This window comes from Phoca vitulina, unplaced genomic scaffold (genome assembly GCF_004348235.1).
Source record: "Phoca vitulina isolate PV1807 unplaced genomic scaffold, GSC_HSeal_1.0 scaffold42, whole genome shotgun sequence".
Classification (NCBI taxonomy): Eukaryota; Metazoa; Chordata; class Mammalia; order Carnivora; family Phocidae; genus Phoca; species Phoca vitulina.
In genome coordinates, this window is record NW_022589745.1 from 8,699,447 (window position 1) to 8,724,460 (window position 25,014).

At 48.0% G+C, this 25,014-nt stretch overlaps 1 long non-coding RNA gene across 2 annotated transcripts in view; it reads left to right on the forward strand.

Annotated features, from left to right (window-relative positions):
* LOC116648213 overlaps window positions 1-25,014 on the forward strand; it is an 81,324-nt gene that overhangs the window by 1,178 nt on the left and 55,132 nt on the right. The window lies entirely within an intron of this gene.

Consider the following 25,014-nt stretch of genomic DNA (forward strand, 5'->3'; position numbering starts at 1 on the left):
GGGCTGTGTTCCTTCTGGAAGCTCTCTGGGGAGGGATCTGTTTCCTTGCCCTTCTGGCTTCTAGAGGTCATCTGCACTTCCCAGCTCATGGTTCCCTCTTTGCCACACTCTGACCTCTCTGCTTCTGTAGTCATACCTCTGACTCCGACCCTCCTGCCTTCCTCTTGTTAGGACCCCTGTGAATACATTGGCTCCACCTGGAATCCAGGCAGAGCTTCCTAACTCAAGGTCCTTGATTAAATCAATGCAAAGTCCCTTTTGCTGTATAAGGTAACATATTCACAGACTCTGGGAATTAGGACACAGACGTCTTTGGGTGGAAGCATTATTCATAATCACAGCATGGGAGGGAATTGAGCATGTTTGAAGTTTGAGGGAAAGGAAGCAAGATGGGCTGGGGAGAAAGAGAGGGAGGGAGAAGGAAGAGAGGGAGAGAGTGAGTAGGGAGAGAAGACGGGGGGGGGGAAGAGAGAGGAAGGGAGAGAGGGAGGGAGAATGAGGGAAGGAGGAAGGGAAGGGGGAAAGGGAGGGAAAGAGGTAAGAGTCAGAGGGGAGGAAGTGACCGTAATCAAGAGTGGGTGGAGAAGTTTGGGCAATTGGGAAAAATGAAGCCCTGATGGGTAAGAGTGGGTGTGTCTGGATCTACAGTTAGGGAGGCATGCGGTGGCAGGGCCATGGGAAGGGTCTAAGTGGGGGTCTTGAGAGGGGCAGTGCATGTGTGGCATTGCTGATTAGAAGGTTAGGGTTAGAGAGTAGTTGAAAGGAGGTGCTGAGGATCCAGCTGGCGATGGAGAGAAAAATCTGTGGTTGTTTCAGGTCCAGGAACCCCCAAGAGCCCTGAGCCCCTTGGGTGTAGAGATGCAGAAGATGTTGGATCTTACAGGGCAGGAATCACAGAAGCCCTCACTAGAGTCCACATGATTGACCATGGAGTCTGTGCTGGTTAATTTTATGTGTCAACTTGGCCAGGCCAGGGGATGCCCAGAGATGTGGTCAAACACTCTTCTGGGTGTGTCTGGTGAGAGGTGCCTCTGGATGAGATTAACATTTGAATTGGAAGACTGAGTAAAGCAGATGGCCCTCCCCCATGTGGGTGGGCCTCATCTAATCAGTCGAAGACTTGAATAGAACAGAACGGCAGAGCAAGAGGGAACTGTGCCTACTTGAGGGCTTGAGCTGGGACACGGCTCTTCTCCTGCCCTCAGGCTCAACTTAAGCTACCTGCTCTCCTGAGTCTCCAGTTTGCAGACCGCAGATCTTGGGACTACATCTATAATCACATGAACCAAGTCCTTATAATAAATTTCTCTATCTCCTGTTGGTTCTGTTTCTCTGAAGAACCCAGACTAAGACAGAGCTTCAGACTGTGCTGGAAAGGAAGAGAGACCAGGAGGGTACAGGGAGATGGAGGGGTCCACAACCTGGAGTTCTCTTCAAGTTCAAACGTAAGGAGAACGAAGGCGGGAAAGATAGAGAAGAATTGGAGGCAGAGTCAGAAGACCGGATAAGGGCATTAATGTTTGTGAAATGCTAGGGCACTCCCTCCAGAGATCCTCGTTAGGTAAGGCTGGGCTGCACTCAGACATGTTTCCCAGACGACTGGACTGATGAATGCTCAGGCCCCCAGGGCTGAGAACCTTCCCATAAGGAATTCCTGGTAACCAGCTTGGCCAGGGATGGGAGGACTGCCCCCTCTGCCCGTCCTCCGGGAATGCCACACACCTCCACCGCTGAGGCGGCATGGCGGGCATCTTCCTGCCCAGGAACCCGTGTCTGTCTTGTCCGTGCATGCACCTGCTCCCATTTTCCTTCAGTGCAGCCATTCCCACTGTGTCTCTGAGCAGGGTAGCTTCCTTCCTCGCTCTGCAAAAATGCTGGCTGCCTGCTCTCCTTGTGAATGTAGGCATGGTTCCCTTTCTGTTCTTAGCTTCCCACACTTCCCTTTCAGTGTTGAATTCCACTGCTCTGTGGAGAAAGTAGGGGTGTTGTGAATGCCTTTTGGGAGCAAGACTCACTTCCTTGTTGGCGCGTGAGCTGAAAACAGATTCTGCTGTCAGGTAGAAACATAGACACCATGACGTCTTCTAGATCACACCATTAAAAAGAAGTCCTGGCAGCAAGAGTCGGAAGTTAGGAGGTGTGTTGCTCTTGAACCGTTTCATGCCAAACATCACGTGGGTTGCACCCCACCCCCCCCCACTGCATACTGTATCTTGTAGAGCAACGAATGTACGGTGGGCCCTCAATAAATAGCTCTCTGCTCCCTCAATCACGTGGAAAATAAGGACAAAAGTCCCGAAGGACCTATTGAGCTCCCCTGGGAAAAGCATGAAAAAATGATGAACTGCTTCTTTCAACAACCCTGTGATGTCATTATTACCTGCATCTTAGAGATCACAAAACAGAAACCAAAGAAATGATCTGGGCTCTTCAGAATTTAGACAACACTCTCATACCTCTGCTTGTGTAAGAACTCTATTATTCTAGGTAATAGTCACGGCCGTGGGTTTTCATGAGAACCTATTGCTCCCTCTATTAATGTAGACTTGGTTTTTCTGTAAATGGTGCTTTGGGTTGTCCTTTAATTGGCAATATAAGATTCGCAGCCTCCTGCTGCATCTCTCTCTCTTCTTTGTTAACTGTTTGTACTCCAGCTGGGACAGATTCTACCTTCAAATAATATTCCTGGCTAAGGTTTTGTTGTTGTTGTTTGCTTGTTTGTTTTTAATCTTACTTCATTTAGGAAAACTTGAGAAGAAAGGGAGTGTATTTTTATAGTCTGGAGCATCAGAACCAGAAACTGAAGCTCATTCTTTTTTTTTTTATTGTTATGTTAATCACCATACATTACATCATTAGTTTTTAAAAAATTTTTTATTGTTATGTTAATCACCACACATTACATCATTAGTTTTTGATGTAGTGTCCCATGATTCATTGTTTGTGCATAACACCCAGTGCTCCATGCAGAACGTGCCCTCTTTAATACCCATCACCAGGCTAACCCATCCCCCCACCCCCTCCCCTCTAGAACCCTCAGTTTGTTTTTCAGAGTCCATCGTCTCTCATGGTTCATCTCCCCCTCCAATTTCTCCCCCTTCGTTCTTCTCCTCCTGCTATCTTCTTTTTTTTTTTTTTTCTTACCATATATTGCATTATTTGTTTCAGAGGTACAGATCTGAGATTCAACAGTCTCGCACAATTCACAGCACTCACCATAGCACATACCCTCCCCAGTGTCTATCACCCAGCCATCCTATCCCTCCCACCCCACCCCCCACTCCAGCAACCCTCAGTTTGTTTCCTGAGATTACGAATTCCTCATATCAGTGAGGTCATATGATACATGTCTTTCTCTGATTGACTTATTTCGCTCAGCATAACACCCTCCAGTTCCATCCACGTCGTTGCAAATGGCAAGATCTCATTCCTTTTGATGGCTGCATAATATTCCATTGTATATATATACCACCTCTTCTTTATCCATTCATCTGTCGATGGACATCTTGGCTCTTTCCATAGTTTGGCTATTGTGGACATTGCTGCTATAAACATCGGGGTGCACGTACCCCTTCGGATCCCTACATTTGTATCTTTGGGGTAAATACCCAGTAGTGCAATTGCTGGATCGTATGGTAGCTCTATTCCTGAAGCTCATTCTTAACACTTTGGAATAGAGCATGTTCTCTATTCCAGATAGGACGCTATTGTGTGATACCACATTCAAAATTTAGAGCTTAGTTGTCTCCCATCCCCCCATGCTTCTCTTACTCAAAGATATTAGTCTCTTCTCTATAAAACATTGTAAATATTCCTGATCATTGAGGAGAGGCCACTTTTCTAACCAGGGGAATGCATCCTGAATTGGGAAGGGCTAAGTTTTTTTCCCCTGGCATCTATCTGAATAAACAGTGTAATTCTGTGGCATTGGAATTTTGCATTCAGATCAGCATTCTTAAGAAAGCAAGATGACCTGATTTTTATTTTTCTCTTGTAAGCACATGGTGATGAATCCACAAAATGATTACGCCTTTCCCCCATGTCTGGTGGATAGCTTGTGCGGTGGTGTTTCCCACAAGGCAGCCGTTTATGAGGAAATATCGAAGGTTCAAGAAGGGAAGAGACAGGAATCAGAGAAAGCTTTAGGAGAAAAAAAAAAATCAGTGAGACTTGGAAGTAGCTGATCGGGGATGAGCCCAGAACCTCTAAGTCCATACCCCTGCCCCCAACCCCTTATCCTACAGAATAAAAGAAGCACAGGAGGGGTGCTCTGGACAGGAAAAAATCTCCAGGAAAGAAGTGTCTGTGGTGGCGTGAGACAGGGGGCACTTGTTGATGGTACGAATGCATTGGCTGGAAGAAAGGCCATTGAATTGGGTCTCTGGGAGGACACGGGGCATTATAGAGGTGGGGGAGGCTGGCTGGCCAGAGTTAGGGAGCTGGTTAAGATTGACACAGTGCAAGGGGGTGGGGGTGGGGCTGGAGCCTGGCCCTTGGGAGGCAGAAGCGGATAGAGTTGAGAATCCAAGGTAGAACTTGCTTCTATGATGCAGTGTCACATTAGGGCAAGAGGGCCAGTGTGTTTGGAGATCAGGACCTTGGCCTCAAGCTGTTTCACCTCTCTGAGCCTCAGTTTTCAAATATGTGAAATGGGCTCAACCATAGTCCTTCCCAGGGTTCTGAGAATTAAATGAGGTGATGTACAGGGCATAAAGGGTTAATCCAGAGCCGGGGACAGGGACAGACAGGAGGGACATGCACACTGGTGCTGTCCTCCCCCTTTCATGGAGGAGGGGTTAATTTTGAAGCAAAGGAAGGGAGGAAGGGGAGCTCATAGAGGAGAGGAGAGAAATCAGAGGAGCTCCCAAACTCAAGCCCATTTTAATCTTTAATGTTAATGTTTGCATTTATGAATTAGCTCAGCATTTTAGAGTGGGGAGAAATGTCAGGTTCATCTGACCAGCCCTCTGCCTCCCTCCAGGTGAGATAGCCAAGCTGCCTTCTACAGTATAGCAGAGGCCCAGAGAGGGTGGGGCTTGTCCGATGTCACACAACCCATGAGAGGAGACAGTGGGGTGAGAATAGTGTGGGTGGACTCAGAATTTTTCCAGCCAACTCCTCTAGTTTGGACGAGGCGCCCCGGCTGGCCGGACCCCACCCCACCCGGCCCAGAACATTGCCTCCAGATGAGGGAGCCCGGTGAACCCACGGAAGGTTCGGAGTCTCCCTGTCGAACCTCCCCAAAGATTTCTACAGTGAAATTTCTCCTTAAATCCAGTTAAGAGTCCAAACCATCTCAGGGAAGAGTGGGTCACTGAGCCTGAATTTGAGCGGAAAAAGGAGTGCATTCTAGGTCATCAGGTGAGCGGTTGGAAGTTCTGGACGCTGTCTCCTCCTCAGTGGTCCTCAGGAAGGTGAGAACACCCACAGATGAAGCTCCCTTTCCTCAGGTGCCAGCACCCCAGGCCATGAGGGGCGACAGCTTCTCCTATTCCCATGTCGTCCGGGCCAACTTTACCCTGGAACACAAAATACTTTGTATCATACCAACAAAAGCTATGGCTAAGGGAGTTTTATTTACTTATTTTTTTAAAAAGCCTTGTTCTAAAGAGAAACCTGCTCTTACACAGAGCCCATGTCCCATCAGTCATGTTGCAGGCAGAAATCAGTGCACGTAGCAGGTTTCTGGAGGCCTGGCTTCCAGTTCCGGCTGGGCTCTGATTCCTGGGTGACCCCAGAAGCTTCTGCCCCCCTTGCCCTGGGTTTTCCTATTTGTAAGACCAGAGATGTGTCTACGTCTCTGAGGGCCTTTCCAGCTCTAAGTCTCGCTGTGGTCCGTGGGACACCACCAGCTCTCACTTCCTGTCGAGAAGCCTGGTACTTAGGGAAGCAAGCGGTACTTAATTGGGAAAAATCTCCATCCTGCTGCTCACCTTCTTTCCTCCGCCCAGAACAACGTTCATGCCCCGCCCCTTCTCGATCTGGAACCCTCTGTTTCCTTAAGCCCCAGCTCAGACACACAGCTTCCATAAGCCCTCCATAGTCCTGGGTGAGAGGCTGGGCCCTGACAAAGGCCACACACTGGGGGGTTTCAACGACAGAAACTTGTCACCTCACCATTCTGCAGGCTGGAAGTGCAAGATCAGGGTGTCAACAGCGGCGTTCCTTCTGTTCCGTGCTGGTACTTCTACCGATTCGCTGGCATTCTCTGCAATCCGTGGCTTGTGAAAGCAGCACCTTGCTCTGCCTTCATGCTCACTCGATGTCCGTCTGCGTGCTGTGTCTCCACACTTCCCCTGTCTATGAGGACACCAGTCATGCTGCATGAGAGGCCACCCTACTCCAGGGTGACCTCATCTTAACTAATTATGACTCTCTTTCAAATAAGGTCACATTTGGAAAATATGGGGATTAGGACTTCAACATATGAATTTTTTCTTTTTTTGGGGGGGGGGGGAGGACACAATTCAACCCATAATGGGTACCCCTGTGTGTGTTGCTGGGCTCCCTTCCCTGCTGGTCCTCTTATGCTGTGGACCTATCTTCCCCAAGGGTGGCCTAGCAGCAGAGGTGTTTCAGCCAGAACCCCGTGTCTGGACGGTGGGTCCAAGCAACAGTGGCCAAAGAGAACAAATATTGGCAAAGCTCACACCTGTAACTTGTGGATGAGGAGATGAGAGAGAGAGCCCCTGGGGCAGTGTTTGGGGTAGGGCATCAGCCGGGAAGCTGGGTGGAGCGACAGAGGAGGGAGGCGTGGCCAGGGAGGCGAGGACCAATCAGGAGACGGGCAGGGCTGTCCCGGTTAATGCTACATAATAAGGATGATAATTCCTTCTGTCCTGGAGTCCTTTGCAATTTAGACACACACTCGATTTGCTGATTTGGCATTAGAACCCAGGATGAGCAGGAGATGACTTTCATCTTGGCTGGCACCTTTCCATATTTGTGTAAGTGGACCCTCAGAGACCAGTCCAGGGCTCCCCTGTTGAGCCTCCTGTGTCCCCCGTCTTGTCCTTTAGATATCTAATTTCAGCCCTCCCCTGAGCATGGGCCTTGCTCTCCTCCCTCTGCAGTATTACCTCTTTGCCTCCTTAGGTTTCCTTTCAGAAACTTCCCATTGCAAAGCCTAATGGCTGGGAGGTTTTGGGGGGCAGCTCCAGTGGTTGCCTCAACTGTAACATTTCTTTGAAGTCTCATGTTTCATTCCAAAAATTCATGCGATTGTTGAGTTCTATTCCATCTGCTAATGTAAAAATATCGTTGGGAACTACTTAGCGTCGATCTTGCAGGGAGATGGGGCATGTTTACCCTGCGGTTGGCTGCACCCATATCTACCCATGATGTTCCAAGGGTGAGAAGCGGAGTCTATGTGTGCTGTTCCCGCATTCTTCAGCTCCTGACTTCAATTCTCTTCCCACTTCTTTTTTTTTTTTTTTTTTTTAAAGATTTTATTTATTTATTTGACAGAGAGAGACACAGCGAGAGAGGGAACACAAGTAGGGGGAGTGGGAGAGGGAGAAGCAGGCTTCCTGCCAAGTAGGGAGCCCGATGTGGGGCTCGATCTCAGGACCCTGGGATCATGACCTGAGCCGAAGGCAGATGCTTAACGACTGAGCCACCCAGGTGCCCTCTCTTCCCACTTCTGATCCGGCTGAGTACCCTCCTAGGTGATGCCTTCCCTAACTTTTGGGCCCAGGCTCCTGGCTTTCTTCACCTTGGTGGCCCCTGAGACCAGCCCCTTGCCTTACCTATTCTGTCTGCCCAGACATGCCCTCCAGGGAGCACCCTGTCAGATGCCCCATCTTTGGTTCTGGACAGAGTATATAGTTCCAGTCCTTCCCCACTGAGGCCCCTGCCCTGGGTCCCCTGGGATGCTCCCCTCTCTGTCTTGCGGGGGGAGCCGTGAGTCACCCTTAAAGTGCTACCCTCTGGCTCTACCTCTCCTAGCCCCCAAGACCTTTCCAAGGGCCCCAGCAAATGTCTCCAACTCAAGCTTCTCCCCCTTCCACCCAAGGGGAGGAGAGAACAAAGGAAGAGGCTTATGGCCCTCCCTGCCATGTCTGCCCCACTCAGGGTCCGGTTCCAGCTCTGTGATGTGGAGTGTGTGATTTGGTGTCTCAAGGACTTGGGTTCAAATCTTTCCTCCACTTATTAGGTACAGGATCTTGGGCAATACTCTCAACTGCTATAAGGGCCAGTTTTCTTATTGGTAAAATGGGAATACTAATTTCAGCTCCAGGTGAGAGAATTCATGAGATAGTGTGGCAGGTGCATGACACCGTGCCTGGTGCATGGCAGGCTCTCAGTGCACGTCTTCCTCGTCTCCCTTCTACCCCATTTTGTCTGTGTTTCCACCGTCAGCCAGCTGGCCTCCCTGGAGGTGGTCCTTAGTCCCTATAAGGTTTGCATGACCTCTCTCAAAGCTCCTCCCAGTAGAGGTGGGGGTGGGCAAGGGCCATTGGTGGCCTCTTTTGTAGATGAGGCATCTGGGTCCAGAGAAGTACTCTTGCATGGCCAGCCTGGAGACCAGGCTTTCCCCAGGTCTTCCTTCTGATTTCTTGGCCTGGCTGGGCCATGGCCGCATTTGGGAAACGTGCAGCTCTGGGGGGATGACCAGATCTTAAATGAGATCCCAGTGTTTGCCAAGCTGACATCCGAGCTGGTAGTTTTCCCAGCCTTGCTACTATCCCATGGGGTACCTACCTTCCTTCCCACTGTGTTTTCCTCTCACTGCCCACACACACCTGACTCTCAGAATCTTCTAGCCGTTCGTAACTTGTTCCATAAAATACTAGTTTGCTTATTTGTATCTTACAGGAGTCCCTCTTTGCTTCCTCTTTGTGCCTGAAAACTTGCTTACAAGCTCCTTGGAAGCAGAGACCACATCTTCTGCTTTCTCTTGCATTTCTTTTCTTAGCGTCTAGCACATTGCTGAGCTCATGATAGGTCCTGGAAATATTTTGCATCTGCTTTTCAGTCTATAAAAGCAACAGTAGCTAACATCTGTAAATAAGTTAGGTGGTTTACCTAATTAGCTCTATTGTTTCCTTTGCTTTTCTCACCTGCTATGGGAAGTAGTTAGTATGGTCATAGGAAAACTGAAGTTCAGAGACACTCAGTGACTTGCCCATGGTTGCACGGCTAGTCATTTTGAAGCAGGGTAGTTGGGACTGCAGGACTTGGTTTGCGCAAGGTTTAAGTTGCACAGCGTAGGCAAGCATGTGCTTGGGTTCTGCAGAATTTAACCTTGCTGCTTGGAAAACTCATTGCTTAACCCTGTCCTAGTCAGGGGACATACTCAGAGTGATGAATCTGATCTGTATCCTTAAGATGGCTGGGTCCGTCTTTCGTCTCAGACTGAAAGGCTCTCTAGGAAATCATTTCCTTATGTTAACTTTTTTTAAATGAAGTTTTTGGACTAAATACATATTTTCCATTTTTTTTTATTGCATGAGCACAGTATTTATCTCATCAAGAATTACGATAAACCCCCTGCATATTTCATGTTTTTCATGACTCATATGGAATAAATTAAAACTAACTTTCCATAGTACAAATTGTACCAGAAAATGGCTCAAAGACCCTTCCATCCCCTTGTTACCCCTGACTTCACGTCTGCCTTGAATTTCACCACCCAGGAGAGAGACCTGGGCGAAGAGGACCCCCATGAGACACCTGCCCCTCCTGCCCCGCAGAGCGCACATCGGGAGCCTTCGTTTGATAAGCCACCGTGCCTTAGTCAGGGAGAAAGTATCGTTTAAAATAATTTTTTATTTGTAGTCAGACGCGATTGGGTAATTTTTATTACTTTGTTCAGTTTTCAGTGGACTTTGTCAGTCAATTCTGTAAGTATTTTAAAAAAGAAAAGTATAAGCCGCTGACATCTGAACTTTCAATAGATGCACTCTTCTGGAACATGTTTGCAAACGCTTTAGACGCCACTGAGTCTGCTGGTTTCTAGGATTTGAATTGTCACTGTCACACTCAACTCTGCGTCAGCATGCCTGGTTACAGGGCTAAGATGTGGTTGGGATATGGATTTAAATCCACGTCGGCTGGACTCAGAACTGTCCTCTTTCCATTCTACCATCACTTCTCAGTGAAGTTAGTAATAAAACCAACATCTGTGAGTTATTGTGAAGAATATATATATACATGAGGCACCCAGTCATTCAGTAAATTTGGGTGAGAAGCCATGATATGGGGGCAGGTGAACCTGCTGCTGGGGCTCCGGGCAATCTGGTGGGGAGGGTTGGCTGGCAACGTGCATGCTTCTCTGTGTCCCTTATGTCACCCAACACCAGAGCAGACACAGAAGGGTGAGGAGTGGCTCTGGACTTCTCCAAAGGGTCAGTGGGCAGCATTAGCTCTGTGGACTCTTTTCCAACATTGAGCAGGGAGTTCAAAAGGAAGGCATTCCCTCTGCTAGCCGCAGGGAGCTGAGATGCCCCAGCCTCTGGGTCTGCGGAGAAGACACTTAATGGAAGTCTCAGGGCTGGCTCTCCAGATGTGGAGGGCACATGGGATCTCCTCTCTGGGATCTTTCCTGGCCCCTGTGGGCTACAGAAAGTAAAGGTGGTGAAGAAGCAATGGCAAGAGGTGCCAGGCAGGTCTCAGTGTCTGTACGTCCATCTGTCCATCATCCATCCATCCATCCATCCATCCATCCATCCTCCTTTTAACCTTTGTTGAAGCCTATTCTGTATTCGGCTTTGGGCTTAGGGCTGAGGATATAAACATGAATCTCAAAGGTCACTGTCATCTGAGACCACTCTCAGGCTCTCTCCGTCAAGTAATTCTGGTTCCTGTTTTTCATAGAATTTTTCATTATCTGAAATTATATGATTTTTTTTTTTTTTTTTTTTTTTGCATGTCTCTTCCCCTGGGACGCAGAGACCTTGTTTGTCTTGTTCACAGGTGTGCTCTCATGCCTACCAGTGTGTTTGGCATCTGGAGATAAAACAGGCTGGCTTCAGGGAGCATAATGGTGCTGACCACAGACCAGCAGTTCAGGAACCACAACATAAAAGGGACCGGTGGAGTTTTACGGGGGACGGAGGGTGGAGGGTTCTGGCAACGACACTGGTGGCAGGCAGCTACTGGGGTTAGAATTGTGATAGATGGTTTTACCCTTTCTTACCCACATCCTTTTCCTGCAACTGGAGAGAACCCTCCCACCTGGCTTTGGCTCAGCTATGTGACTTGCTTTGGCCCACGGGAAGTTAGCAAACGGGATGCAAACAGAGGCTTCAAAAGCCCCTGCTCAGTTGGGTCTGCTGCCCTTGCGCTCCGTCATCGCTGGGAGAACAAGCCGGGGCGAGTCAGCTCAGGGATGAAAGACAAGCAGAGCAGAGTGGAGTTGCCAGGAGGCCATCCTGGATCAGCTGCGAGCTGGCCAGCCCTGGACGTGTGAGCTCAGCCCAAACCCCCGCATCTCACAGATGACACACTGAACATTTGTTGCTGTGTGCCGCTGAAGTTTCCTGGGTATTGCTTACACAGCATTATCGTGGCAAGAGCTCACTGACACAGGAACTTGGTAAGGGAGTGTATATACACACTTTGCCCTGGCAATAATAATGACAGTAATGCTAATCATTAATTCCTGTTTATTGAATACCGACAAAGTGGGCCCGGCACTCTTCTAGGAACGTCCCCTGTTTCATTTCTGATTCTCTTAATAAACATGCAAGGTCGGCCAGACGGCGAGGCCACCCCCACTTCTGCTCAGTGAGCCGTGGGCACCAGTGGCTGTGGCCACAGGGACCAGACTCGGTGGCCTGGGAGCAGCTTCTGGCCTGACTTGCCTTTTAGTCTGGTGACCTTGGGCATCCAAGAGGTTGTACTTAACTTCTCTGTGCTTTAGTTTCTACGCATATAACACGAGGATAATGGTCGCATCTGTCTCCCGGAGTTGCTGCCAGGATTGAATGACAGGATGCACCCAGGCTTAGAGCCCGCCCCCTGCACACTGCTCCTCTAGGTCACCATGAGCCCCACTATTCGATGAGCCCCGGACGGCACATTTTTAATATGTGCTCTTGCTTCATTCTCCGAAAACCCTGGAGAAAAGTCTGATTACCTCCATTTTCTTGGAAAGGAGATTGAGGGGGGAGGGGTTGTACTCCAGACCACCCAGCTAAGAGGGGGTGAGTAAAGCAGAATCAAATCCAGAGGCCAAGGTCAATGCCGCCACCTCTCGTTGGTCCCAGCTGGCTTTCACCCCCTCTGCCGGGGAAGAACAGCGGAGCCGGCCCATGCTCTGTGGACCCGGAGGCCCTGCGCGGAGGCTGCTTGCTCTCAGGCGGGCAGTCCCCCTCTCTAGGAGGTCGCCAATGAAGAGAGCTGGGGGGCACGTGTGGTGCATTGTGTAAGCTCCTGTCTGTTCCTGGAGGAAAGGGCTTTGCACGAAGCTGCCCTGCCACTCACTCATCACGGGCCCTGAGCTCTTCCACTGCCTGTCCGTGAGCATTTTCCACTACTTTGCGCTGAGAACTGCAGCCTCCCTCTCTGCCGTCCGGGTGGCCCTGGGACTCTGAACACAGCACTCGAGTTGGGGTTTGCAGAGCTCTAAGCCCCTGTCCCATCTTCTGGCTCCTATGGGGCCTGGAGCCCACCTGCAGATGAGGCTGCTCCTGCAGGGCACCATCCAGACCTGGGGGAGCACAGAGGGGACCCCATGGTTGGCCCCAGCAACCCAGCCCTGTGTCTGCATTCCTGCCCACCTGCGGGGGGCCTGTCCCTCCCTGCAGTATGCAGCCTCCCTCTGCTGCAGCCTCAGGGCTCACCTGCTCCTCCCGCCTGGCGCTAGTCCCCTGGAAATGCTGCTCTGCCCACGATTCCAGATATGAAGCTGTGCTGCAGGTAAAGTGGGCTTCTAGAAGTTTCTGTTTTGTTTTTTGGTTGGGTCACCAAATGTTTTTTCAACGAATATATGCTAACACTTTAACACTGAAGGATCGGACAAGTGTGGGGGCTTTTGGAATTTTTACTCTATAGTTTTGTTTTCCAGTAAGTTGTCTTCCCTATGGGGTGAGAGACCCTGGAAGCCAAGGACTCAGTCCAGTGGCTGTCTGGGTCCTCAGACGACCCGGCGCGGAGAAGCGCTCAGGAAATGTTTGCTGAGTGGATATGTGAATGAAAGAACTTGGCCTTTATTGTCTGTGACTCAGGCCCTCTTGTACTTCGTGTCCAGCGGCTGAGTCTCTGCATTTCCCCCATGGGCTTGAATCTCTGTCTAAGTTAGCCGTCTGGCATGCCTGGACCCTACTTCTGTCACCAGAACCCCTGGGACTGCCCGCAGGACACCCCGTCACTTGGCCCTGCTGGGTGTTACCTGTGGGGTCCTCCCTGGCAGGGCACAGCAGGGCTGATCCACCCCTCCTAGGAAGAGGATCGCAGAGGCAGAATTTAAGTGTACGCCCCATGGCCTTCCATACCAGAAGGGCGTCCGGACCTTGACACCTGCCTGCAGCTATGAAAGCAGTGAGATCCTGAAATCTCACATGTGACTCTCTCATCCCGTGTCCTTGTTGGCATCGGCTATGTGACACTTCAAACCGATGCCCCGTAGGCCCATCTTCAGAGGTCGCAAGGGAGAGAGAGACTGGGAAGAATGTCACCATTGCGTAGCTCTGGGGTAGCCCTCAAGGACACTCTGCCAGTTTCAGAGAGGAAAGAGGATCAGACCGAGGCCTCCGAGACCAGGAGCTAAGAAGGAACTGGGTGTGAGAAGCAGCTCAGGCCCAGCCAAGGACCCTGGTCTGGGCGTGCCGGGGGTTCCGTCCTCCCACGCGAGCTGTTCCCCTTCTCCAAGGCTTTCCCTTGGAGACAGGCATTGTGTGCTGCCTGTTTCTCTCGAGGAGTGCCCTTGGCAGCTTTCTAGCCTCTGGGAACCTCTGCTCCCTCATCCATCCATCTATATAGGCTTGGTCTGGTCTGTGAGGACTGGTGTGTGTGGGGGCCCAAACAGGGGGGTTTAGGTGTTTGTTTCCAAGCAGGACCTGATTGTTACAGAGCGATAAGCAATCATGGATGGAGAAGGGAGACGATGAAGTCACCATGTTGTAATGGACTGTTCTCAGGGGATGTCGCATTTCCTGCCTCAAACCCGAAAGAGATGATGGGGGTTGGGTCATGACTGATGGCAACAACATCGCCACTCTGACATGTGGATGATCCCTGGATGGTGGTGGTCACCAGGGCAGCCCAGATACACTTGAGCACAAAAGATGGAGACATGGGTGGATGGTCTTGCTCTTCTTAAACGAGGCAGAATCCAGAGAGGAGCACTCGTGGGAGCACTCTGACAGGGAAGGAAATGGGAGATAATTTCTGTCTGATACTTTGTGGCCTCCTAATGCACCTGGAAGTGCCTAGAAGAGCCACAGTTGCCCAATGAATTAATGCACCTCTTAGACCCAGAGAGTGATGGGTTTCCTCTATCAGTGTTGGCTTGGAGCAGAGACCTTCTCTAAAAGAGTTTACCAAATTGAACCAACAAGCCTTTGGTCTCATGACCACTATAAAAAGACTCTGCGTGACCTGGTTTTATCTAGCCTAGGGCTTTAAAACTTTTTGAAATCACAGATTCTTTATAATTTAAAAAAGGAAGGACAGAAAGAGCCTCAGATGGTTTTATGGTAATGAACAAAATTTGCGCTAATTTATAGTCAGGTTGGAGGATATATTTGAAATTGACATCTGGGGGTTCTGCGTTGCAGATGCATAACCAGAAGGTGGGTTTGGGAAGATGGACATGAGCAAAAGCTCCAGTGATGGATCACCTGACCTCCAAAATCTCCTACTCTGGCTGGAGGACCACAGCAATCTTGGAATTTCTGTCAATTCAGTCAGTATCCAGCAATCCCTGAAAAGTCTGATTATTTTCTTGCCTGCATTGCACAGTGTAAAGGCTAAGGGTTCCTCTGGTAAGACTGGGTGGAAGAGTCACTGTCTACATTTTTGGCAGTGTAGCAGGATCCTTCCTCAAGGGAACTGGTCTCCTCTCCAGTCAAGGGGTCTATAAAGTGGCTCAAGTCTGGGAATAGATTGAGGGATTAGGATTATCCATTTTTCATCATTCAAGTCAGTCTTCTGTTTATTCACCCTAGAAATCTCCCATGTCTACAGATCAAGTAAGAATTTAGTAGGTGGTCAATCTATTTCTCTTCTTAGGACGTCACGATCAATTAGCTAACACCATAGATCTCCGCAAGTCAGACTATTTCCATTACTGCTTTGACTGTGATGGAGATTATCACACCTGCCTTGCCTTTGGCAATGAAGTGCTGCCACTTGGCCCCTGCCACCCTGGAATCCAATTATCCCCATTGCATCTAATGGTCCCAGTTCAGTGGCTGCACTGTCCACTGTAGTATGTGACCTGCAGAGAAGAGTGGCCACAAGAGTTTTCTTTCTTTCTTTCTTTTTTTTTTTTTTTTTAAGATTTTTATTTATTTATTTGACAGAGAGAGATACAGCGACAGAGGGAATACAAGCAGGGGGAGTGGGAGAGGGAGAAGCAGACTCACTGCTGAGCAGGGAGCCCGAGGCGGGGCTCGATCCCAGGACCCTGGGATCATGACCTGAGCAGAAGGCAGATGCTTAACGACTGAGCCACCCAGGCACCTGAGGAGTTTTCAAGTTTTCTGGGGCCCCTCACAAATCCGTCCCACTTGTGGTGAAGGTGTGTCCTCGACCTTTCCTGGGTGGATGAGTAGGTCTCACGGGACAAGGACTCCCTCATTCCAATCTTCCTACACCTTTGCCTGTCTTCTTCTGTAGGATATAGATAGTTCTGGCATTTCAGCCTCACTTAGTGGGGGCCACCTCTGGTCCATGTTTTGAACAAATTGTGGGAGCCCTTTTGAACCCCCCCAAGCTACAACATTAAACCCAGGATCTCTGTTTAGAGGTTTTCTATCCTGATTTGACCTGATCCAACTTTATGTTCTTTCCACCAACATCCCACTCTCTTCCCATGCTTCCCACACACGACCTCCAGATTCTGTCTGGATAAAGTGGAGTTATCATTATTCATGTGGTAGATTGAGAATGATAGATGTGAGGGCTCTATGCCTTCTTTCCTTTCTCGATTTCTTTATTTTGGTCATAGGAAACAAATTTAGTAAACTGTAGCTAGACCTGCAGTAGAGTTTGTGGTATAGCTGGTGTTTATTGTGTTTGGAAGAAAGCACTGGGTTTGAGTGGGGGTTAGGTAACTGCTTAGAGATGGGAGATGGAACTGGAATTCACTTCAGAGATAATGTCTTCAAGCAAACTCACTTAAAAAATGATAATTTCACAAAATACGGCTAAAACCTAACTTGTTTGCAAAAGGGGAAGCCATGTATGGTAGCATTAAAGCGTGAGTTTCTACAAGTCCATGTTCTGATGCTAGGATTAGCTCTATAACCCCAGGCCATTTTCTCAGCTGAAAAATTGTGATTTTTATACTCTACCTAGGTATTAGTTTGTTAGGGCTGTCATATGGATTAAACAACAGGAATTTCTTTTCTCACAACTCGGGAGGCTAGGGGCCAAGATCAAGGTGCTGGCAGGTTTGGTTTCCTCTGAGGCCTCCCCTTGGCCTGCAGATGACCACCATCTTGCTGCCTCATCACGCAGTTGTCCCTCCATGCACACTCACCCCTGGTATCTCTCTCTGTGTTGTAATCTCTTCTTATAAAGACACCAGTCAGATTGGACAAGGCCCACCCTAAAGGCCTCATTTTAACTTAATCACCTCTTTAAAGACCCTGCCGCCAAATGCTGTCACATTCTGATTACTAGAGGTTAGGGCCTCAACATAGGAATTTTGGGGGAAATACAATTTCCATAACAACCTACCACATAGGATTGTTGTAACCATGTCGGAACCATGTAGAAATTTCTTAAAAGAAAAGCGACAGGCATTTTTAATCTTCTTAATGAAAATCCCACAGGACCCTATTAAGTTACGTAAGATGTGAACAGAGTTCGGAAAAGTTCAGCTTAAATGGTTTAGACGACAAATGTGAGAAGTTTACAACATGCCCTTTTGTTTAGTTGTGCTCAAGGTTTTCCAGAACAAGTAGACTCCTCTCAGTTACTCTAGCTACATATGTATTGACTGCACTTGGAGTTGTCACAGTAAATCCTGGCACAGCTGTTCCAGAGAGACCTGTTAAGGAAGGTTATTCCACCATGGGGAGGGGACAGATGGCATCTAAAGAGTGTCAGTTTCTTGAGGAAGCAATGGGTCTTCAGACAGGAAACCAGAAATGCAAATGCAGGCCTAAGGACTTGCTTTGTACTTTGAGGAATGAAGAAATCTAAGAATTTGCTCTTGGCAACAAGCTGTTAGAGATACTGTTCTCCATATGGTCACTTTCTGGGTAGTGATAAGAGAGGGACCCTGGTAGGGGCTGCCTCCTAAAGATGAGAAAGCCATAATGTAAACCAGTAGATCTAAAAAATTCATGCGATTTTCTGTTTATTCTCTTATGTGGCCTCTCAGCTTTGGCCAAGCACAAGGTCGGTGTTCCAGCCTATTTTCTCTGTATTATGAGATGGATCAGCGTCAGCCTCAGTTTCCTTCCCTGTCCCTTTGCCCTGCCTTGAGGAGGAAGGTAGACTGGGACACCAGCTCTGTTCCTCAGCCCAAGATGTCTGGGGCCACCCATTCTAGCTCAGCTGCATACCCCGTCCCTTCCCCGGGACCTCCTGTGTGGAGGCCCTTCGTGGGGGCTGCACCATCCCCAGGGGCACCCGCAGCTCTGGACAGCTCAGGTCCATTTGCCTTCTTTGCCCAGGCCCTGCAGGCCCCACAGCAGCCCCTCCCAAGCCTACAAGGGTACTTAGATTTTATCAAGGAGAAGGGGAAGCAAAGGAAAATGTGACAGAGGTTGGGGTGCCTGGGTGGCTCAGTTTGTTGAGCATCCGACTCTTAATTTCGGCTCAGGTCATGATCTCAGGGTCCTGGGATCAAACCCTGCAGCTTCAGCCAGCTCTGCACTCAGTGGGGAGTCTGCTTGAGATTCTCTCTCTCCCTCTCCCTCTGCCCCTCCCCCTGCTCACTCTCTCTCTTTCTAAAATAAATAAATAAATCTTTTAAAAATGAGAAAAATGTAACAGGAGTAGAAAAGACTTTAGGCTGTAGACTGGATCTGAGCTCTTTCCACTAGAGCTTTGGGGGATTGGCTACCTAGAGAGGGTGTGTTTGGGAGAAGGCAAGGGAATCAACATATTCAAGGCCCTCACTAGGCTCTCCTCATACTCCTGAAGACTTACAAGGGGCGTGGTCTTGCTCCCACTTTATAAGTGAGAAAATTAGGGTTCAGATAGTTCTGTAGCTTGCTCAAAGCCCAGCGCTGGTTAGTTGCTGAGCGGGGCCCGAGAGTGTGGTCTGTGTGACTCCACATCCTGGGGTCTTGCCAGGGCTTTGTGCATGGTCTCTGAGGGAGGACGAGGCCTGGTCCTCCCTCTTCCCCGTCTGTGCCCTGTTCCCCTGGCCGCAGCTGGTACCTGCTCTCATCCTGAGGAACGAAAACTGCAGCTGGCATGTGGGGGGCCTGATCTCAGCCGTGGGGGTGGGCTTTCTCAGGTTGGCTGTGTGCTCAGCATTTTGGAGTGGTTTTGCGAGCTTTCATGAGAGCCCATCATAAAAATTGCAGCAACACCTTCTCTTGTAACATATGTTATCGGGATGTCAGGATGATCACACGTCTCACACTTGCTATATTTTCAAAAAAAGAGAGTCTTTTTAAAATAAATATTCATCCATTTTGAATAAACAACCCTTACATCCCTTGCTTCCGTTCCAGCCTCACCTCCTCTGCCCCAGCTCAGCCTGGTCCTCTTTCTTCTGCTTTAAGTCCACGGCCTCCTCTTAGGTCTCCACATTTCTAACCCAGCTCCATCCTGCCCATTTTCCTCGCCACGGCCAGAATGACCTTTTCAGAGCACAGATCCGGCCACATCACCTTTCTACTTGAAACAGGACACAAGTCCCACTTGCCCCCAAAGACAGTTCCGAACTCCCTCACGTGGTCTCCAAGGGCTCAGGCTTCTCCACTGAGCTGTCATTTGCCCCTTCTCCACAAAGCTGGTACGTTCTAGCCTCACCAGGCTGTGAGCTGTCCACCCAACGTTGTGACCTTTTGGGACTCTTTTCTGTGCCTGCAATCGTGGCTGTTCTTCGGCTCGATGATTCTCTGCTCTTGTTCCATCCTTTGTTCAAATTTGTCTTTTCTATATGAATTGGTGCAAATATCATGTCTTCTGCTGAAGTTTTTTTTTAATCTATTATATATAGTGAATTGCTCCTTTACATAATTCTTGTGCATACCTTCATTAGGGACTCCTGTCTGTTTTATTTTTCACACATCTGTCTCCTTGAAGGCAGGGACCTCTTTATGTGCCCCAGTGTCAGAGTTTATTTTTGATGAACTGGTCTTTGTTTTTTTTTTAAGTTTTTATTTTAATTCCAGTTAGTTAATATACAGTGTTATATTAGTTTCAGGTATACAATATAGTGATTCAACAATCCCATACCTTACTCAGTATTCACCATGAAAAGTGTGTTTCTTAATCCTCATCATCTAGTTAACCCATCCCCCCATCCCCCTTCCCTCGGGTGACTATCAGTTTGTTCTCTACAGTTAAGAGTCTGTTTCTTAGTTTGCCTCTCTCTCTTTTTCCCCTTTCCTCATTTGTTTTGTTTCTTAAATTCCAGAGAAGTGAAATCATATGGTATTTGTCTTCCTCTGACTGACTTATTTTACCTAGTATTATACTCTCTAGCTCCATCCATGTCATTGCAAATGGCAAGATATCATTCTTTTTTATGCTGAATAATATTTCTGTGTGTGTGTGTGTATGTGTGTGTGTGTATAGCACACCTTTATCCGTTCATCAATCAATGGACACTTAAGCTGCTTCCATATCTTGGCTAGTGTAACTGGTCACTGTTAATCTGATTCATATTTATTGTATTTGGGCCAGCTACAGCAAAATTCAAATAATGCTATCCAGTAGAACTTTCTGATGGAAATATTCTGTATTTATGCTGTCTGGTATCATAGTAGCTAGCTCAATTTAAACGTGCCTATTTAAATTTGATTTTTAATGAATTGAAACTCAAGTAAAATTGACAATTTGATTCCCTGGTTGCACAAGTGATCATTAGCCACATATTGCTAATGGCTACCATGATGTGTAACACAAGTAGGGTACCCTAAGGGCTGAGTAAGAAAATGGGAGATTCCATAAAGGTCTCAGATTCTTCCTATAATAGCATTACCCCTGTTCATTTGATTAACAAATATTTTATTTACAAACCCTGCAATGGGGGAACTATCTTTTAATTTCTCTCCCTCTCTTTTTTTGTAATGAAGTACATAATTCCTGTGCATGGATTAATGTGGTTTTAGAATGTTTGGGTTTGAAGCAAGAGTCTTTAAAATTATTAAGTAAATACACATTCCTAGAGGCAGAAGAATGAATTCCATCATGAATAGGAGTCTTCTCTAAGTCTGTACTCAGTGAAATAACCCAATATCCAGAGTTTAGCTTTCAAGGCATATTTGTGGCTCACCAGTTCCCTGAAGCATCTTTCTGAAAAAAAATGTATTTACATGGAGACACTCTTCCAACAAACACAACCAATTAGCAAGTGTTGCGTGCAGCTTGGCTGTCATTTTTAGCCTGGTCTTCTTGATGCCTTCCTTTATTTGTGTAATATTTAGTAAATCTTGAATATACTCATTGGGCGGCACATCGTTTTATGCCCAAATGTAAATCTTAGGTTTTATTATCTTTTACCATAGTTTCTATTGAACATCACAATTGACTTACTTCACGATGCTTTGGTTTTCACTGTCATTAATATTTCACTCATTTTCCACTTGAACTACCTTGATTTAACATCTACTGAGATCCTTTATTCTGTGGTGAGTGCTAGGAAGAAAGATGAATCAGATATTGACTGGGTCCTTCAGAGTCTACAGTCTGGAGGGATAGACAGATAAACACAGGCCACACAGTGTGGCTTCCATGTGACTGAATTTCTAAGGGAGCATTGAGGAGGGAGCGATTCCTTCTCCTTGGGAAGCTGGAAAAGTGTCGTAAAGGAAACGCCACTTGAGAAGGCCTTGGCCAAGTAGAAGTTCACCAGCAGGGATAGCACGTTGGTAAGTGAAGGGCTGGCATGGAAGTCATGTGGAGGTTGGGCAATGTATGGTGTGTGGGACAAGACTGAGGGGCCCTGGTGAGGCTGATGAACAGGTGCAAGAGCATTAGGAATGGTTGGTGGGAAACAAGGAAAGAGTTGGTGAGTCAAGTCCGAGGATTACTATTATGTCTTGAAAAATATTTTGACTTTGGGGTAAGAAAGCCCTGACATTAATTTAAAAAACTTTTTTTAAAGATTTTATTTATTCATTTTAGAGAGAGAGAGAGAGAGAACATAATGGGGGGAGGAGCAGAGGGAGAGGGAGAGGGAGTGGGAGAAGCAGGCTCCCCTGCTGAGCAGTGAGCCCAATGAGGGGCTGGATCCCAGGACCTCAGGATCACAACCTGAGCCCAAGGCAGATGCTTAACTGACTGAGCCACCCAGGCATCCCAGCCCTGACATTAATTTTAAGGATACGTTATTTAAATGGTGTAACCAAAGGACTGCAGACTTTAGAATAAGAGAGACCTGGGTTAAATCTGTACTGAGCTGTTAGATTATACACAATGATGCTAGTAACCTTACCTCTACAAGCCTCGACGTTCTTGTAAGTTAACTGCGGCCGATCCTTCTATTGAGAATGCTCTTTTCCCATGGATCTGCATGGTCAATGCCTACATCTCTTGAAATATTACTGCTATCACCTGAATGTGTGTGCCCCCCCAATTCATGTGTTAAAGTCATCCCAAAGATGATCCTACAAGGAAATGGGCCCTTTGGGATGTGCTTAGGTCATGAGGGTGGAGCCCTCATGAATGAAATTAATATAAGAGGTTCCAGAGAGATCTAGTCTCTTCCATCATAGGAGGACACAGGTGCCAGCTAGGAACAAGCATTCATTGCCTGATCAATCTGGGGAAAAATGCCTCCTTTGTGATGAGATCTTCATAATATGCGTGGCATATTTCTCTGCTTACAAAGGTCTTCTTTCATATTGTTAAAAATGTTTTATAATTTTCTTAATAAAGGTCTTGTATATCTTTTGCTGGATTTTTCTCAGCTCTTTTATAGAATTGTTACTTTTGTACCTGCTTCCCTCTTATAAGGAGCCCTGTGAATACACTGGGTCCACCTCAATAAATCAGGATAACGTCACATCTCAAAATCCTTTAATTAATGACACTGACAGAGTCCCTTTGGCTATAGAAGGTTGTATTCATGGGTTCTGGGGATTAGAACATGGACATCTTGGGGGGGGGGCATTTTTCAGCCAACCCCAGGCAATCACATTGTCTGTAAATAGGTATGGTTTTTTTCTCTTTTTATTTTTAATTCTTACACCTTTGCTTTTTCTTGTCCGTTGGACTATCAAGGACTTCTACTACAATGTTGAGCGGAAGCAGTGATAGTAGACATTTGCTCCTACTTTAATGGTAACACCTCTAATATCTCACCATTATTTTTACATTTGCTTGTGAGTGTTTGGAAGATAGCCTGTCAGGTTGTGAAGGTTCTTTATTGTTGGTTCATGATGAGTTTTATATCAGGCATAACTGTTGAATTTTATGAAGCATGACTTCTCTGAATTGTTGCAGGCCCTCCCAGTAAGAAGTATAAGGTAACAGTTATCTATTGCTGCATAACAAACCCTTTCAAACCCAGTAGCTTTGAATAACAATCATTTATTTTCTCATATGTGCAGTTTGGCCTTGGCTAGCTAGTCTGGTCTGGGGCCACTCGTGTCATTTGGCTGCTTTACGGGTAAGAGGTGATTCAAGGTGACCTCACTCCCGTATCTGGCGGTTCGCTGGGGCTGGCAGCCAAGCCGTCTCCGTTGTTCTCCCACCGGCCTCCCCAGGAGGAGGGCCCCTAGGAGCCGTCAAGTCTCTCTGCTTGTGCATATTTGCTGTCACGCTACTGGCCAAAGCAAGTCACATGACCGGCACCCGAGCCACCGTGGGAGGGGGCTACATCAGAGGATGCATCCCAGGGGGTGGTGGGGCCCATCGGGGGCGTCGAGACAGCAGTGTAGCCCATGCCGTGTCTAGCCACGGACTGCAGCAGAGCCCCGCGTGTCTCTGCACATTGGGGTCCAGCAGCTGCTTCATCAGACCCACTTCCCCACAGCCCTGCAATGGCTGCCTCTCACGGGCCTCGTGCCTATGCAGACGCCCCGTCATTGGCTACTGAGGGAGGGAAGAATGTTGTATAACTTACTAACTCAGTGAGCTTGGCTTAGCTACGGGAGGAAACCCCAAGACGCTAATTTCCTCTCCACCGGATGCCACCTCCTCTTCCAAACACCACGCCGTCAGCTTTAGCACTGGCCTGGGGGTGACTCCTTGCCACCGAGGGTGGAGTTTCGGAGCCTCCCTGACCTGACTCCCTCTCCCTTCTTCCCAGATGCCTGTCACCTGGGCCTGCACTCTCATTAGCTTTTCTAAAGCTCCAGCACATAAAACCATCCCCAAATCACCCAACGCTCTCTCTCCCTCTTTGGTTCTAACCTCCAGCTCTGCCCTTTGTAATTTTTAGCATTCTTATTATAGAGAAAGGTTACAAAGTGGAATGCTTAAACATCCTTCATTCCCAAGTGTGGTTGGGTTGATGTGCTATTCAGGAAGCCCTGGGTACTCCGGTGATGAACAGAACAGAGGACACTTATGAGCCACTGCGGGGTAGTTAAAATGACGGATGGAGAAATATGGGATGGTGTTTCCGCCTCCGGTCAGGTCACTGTGGAGAAAGGAAGGAGTAATTAAGCTGGCTGGGTAATGCTTCTTGCAGAGGAAGTCTCCACAGGCTGGAAGCAAGTCTGCAGGGGTGCGGGTCGGGAGAGTCAGGAAAGGGAGTGAGGTGCTTGGGAAGCGCTCGTTAATATGGACTTGAAGGAAGGGGTGAGGCCCTGAATTTGAGCGGCAGGAGGCAGGTGGATGAGTGTTACCACTGAGAAGGCGCCAGCATTGAAGGAGGAATTTGCAACCCCTGTGCTTGAATATCAGGGTGGAACTTGAATCTGAGAGTCGCTCGTTTCCAGCCCCTCATGTTGACTAATGCCATTTTCTTTATCACAATTCTGCTAATTGAGAAGGGGAAATGAATGTCAGCTCAATGCGATTCTATCTCAGATGAACCCTTGACTAATGACTGTGTCTGGAATTAGATTTTCCTTTCCCAGAGTTTCAAGTTAAGCCACGCCCACTGCACCCCAGAGGAGCAACAGGGATGAGGTCTTCTGTTCCTGTCCCAGTAGACTGCTCCTTCCACTTGCATGAGACAGAAAGAGATGGGAAGCTGGATGACCAGAGATTGGATGGCCCATGACCATCCTCTGCGTGGGCTTCCGTCTCCTCCTGCTGCCTGGACTGAAGCGTGGGATGGGATGGGATGGGATGGGATGGGATGGAGGGGGGTGGGCAGTCCCTTCTCCCCATTGTATTAACTAGTCATTGGCCTTGCCAACAAAATGGCCCCCATTTGTGAGCCATGTAGTGTCTGTATTAGAATCACCTGGGGTGTGTTGTTGAAAGTCCTTTTCGGGGCCCTACCCTATACTTTCTGAGCAAAACATTCCATGGGAGCTTTGGAGTCTGCATTTTTTTTTTTTTTTTTTAAACAAGCTATGGTAGTGATGCCTTTGCATACTTCAAGTTTGAGAAGCCTTGCCCTGGAGCACACCTTGTCACTGAATCTTCTTCTCACTCCTCACTCGTACTGCTGCAGGTTCTCTGAGCAGCTTTGCGACACCACAGGGCACAGCCTGCAAAGTCAGATCTTCTCTCCTAACAGTCTGGATTCCTTACCTTCTCTTCTCCCAGGGTGGGTTCCTTGTCTCTCTTACCCAACTTCACTGTGGGAGT